Raw genomic sequence first — 2,141 nt, 5'->3', positions numbered from 1 at the left:
CGAACTCAGGACCTTGTGCTTCCGAGGCAGGCAGCAGAAATCTCCGGGCCTGAAAGTGTAAATATTGATGTTGAAAGGGACAGTAGGTTACGTAATAAAGCGCAGCTCATTTAAAGTAGGTTTGATGCAGTGCTGGCTGTGTGATCTCGGGCAAGTCTCTTCTGCTCTCCCTGGTCTCCATATGAAGAATCAGCACAATGTCATGTACTTAAGTGTCAAATGGGCATTGACACCTTGCCGTACAGAGGCATGGACAATGCAGGTGCTACCATGGTTGCTCTCAGGGAAATACCATCTCCCACTGTGAGTCCTTGTGCTGAGTAAGGCTTGGTGTCCCATGGCAGGCACAGAGATGTTAACGGTTCTCAGCTATCTTTTTGTCAACAGAAAGCAGGAGCAGGAAGCACTGGTACATAGAGTTAAAGACTGATATGTCTGGACATGGAATGAAGGAAAATGTAGGAAAGAAAGGGTTATGAGCCGATCATTTTTGCTGGTTGTTGTTTCCATGTTATAAGGGAATCTTTGTGTCCTGTCTTCTGCTAACAGTAAGCAGTTCTTGAAAGTAAAATAAACCCTGAAATTTCAGATGTATGTTATATTAAAATACTGTGAGTAGTGATACAGGAAATAGCAAATTTTTGTTAGGAGGAAAAAAATACTGTACTTTTGAGACACTATTCAATAATTCTTCTTGTCCTAGTATATGAATATTTATTATAGACTACAGTGGTTTATAAAGTAAAAATGATAGATGATGAGATAGTCACATATATGGATAGACAGATGGATGGATGGAAAGGCACACAAATTTATCATTTTGAAAAGAAAAAAGCTCATGCACAAATAATGTGAGCCCCAGCATCCAACTTCAATACACTCTTTGACTCCATCTTTCTTAATTCAATAACTGTCATGCAAAATGAAAGGCATTTTTCCATGTCCAGACCATTTGTCATAAACAAAGATCCAATATGGACTAGAACAATTAATTTTATGTCTCTTAATTCTGCAACTATAGGATAATAGCTTTCCAATATTAGACACTTGTGAAATAACTTTTCTACTTTTACAGGGATTTTTACCTTGTAATTTATTTTTGATATTATGTCCCGTGATTAAATATCTATATCAGGTATATACTATTCTAACCTATGATTGAACTATCTAATCTTATCACATTATATCGGTTTATAATCATAATAGACCGTTCATTTTTGTTCCTAGAAACCTCTAAAACATTTACTATAATCTTAGCACTGAAAATTATTCACTTTTTATCATTATAATCCTATATTATTTTAAAAACACATAAATACAAGAGCATTATACAAAGCACAGAATAAATTGTGATGCAGAACCCCCAGGAATTTCAGTTTGCTGTTTTCAAATTGGAGAATTAATATTTGTCAAGAATTAGGAAATGCTAGTGGGATTCAGATGTCCTTTACCTAACAAGTGTTTGTTCTGCAAAAACTCGGTTGTTGATGATGAATAGCTAGCTTTCAGCTTGATGGGAGAGACAGATATTAAACAAATAAGTGTAAAAATGTGATTCTCAGTAGAAATTGGGCCTGGTGTTTTGTAGAAGAAGCTGCCTGGCTCCGGACTCTCACTGGTGGCTGGCTGCTCCACGCTGCCTCCCTTATTGCATAGCTTCTTCTTTCCACCCCCCACAGTGAGTGCTGTCCTGCAGAGGGCTGATACAACTAGCCAATCAGGACGCCTCATGCTGCCCACCCCAGGGACTCACCCAGAAGGTGGATGTTGCCTAGGGTTTGGAGAGCTGGGGTTGGGGAAAAGCCTCCTTTCATTTTTCTTTTGCAAACTATCCAACTGAGACTCAAAGCTATAGAAGCAATGACCACAACAGAAGTGACGTGTGACTCCCAGCATTGCCAGGATGGACGATGAATCATTGGCCCACTCCTCAGACCATTTTCTATGCACAACATTTCTGTCAAATAAAATTGTAACTGTGTGTCCTCATCTACCTTACTGAAGGATCTGACACCGTACAACTCCTGACACTTACCCAAAGTCAAGATGACCATGAAAGAGAAACATTTTAAATTGATTTAGGTCAATAAGGCAGCCACAACAGTGCAATTAAAGACACTCACAAAGCGGACTCCCAGAAC

This window comes from Fukomys damarensis, unplaced genomic scaffold (assembly GCF_012274545.1).
Source record: "Fukomys damarensis isolate Sample0158 unplaced genomic scaffold, DMR_v1.0_HiC HiC_scaffold_34, whole genome shotgun sequence".
In the NCBI taxonomy this organism is placed as follows: domain Eukaryota; kingdom Metazoa; phylum Chordata; class Mammalia; order Rodentia; family Bathyergidae; genus Fukomys; species Fukomys damarensis.
This window is presented reverse-complemented; position numbering follows the sequence as displayed.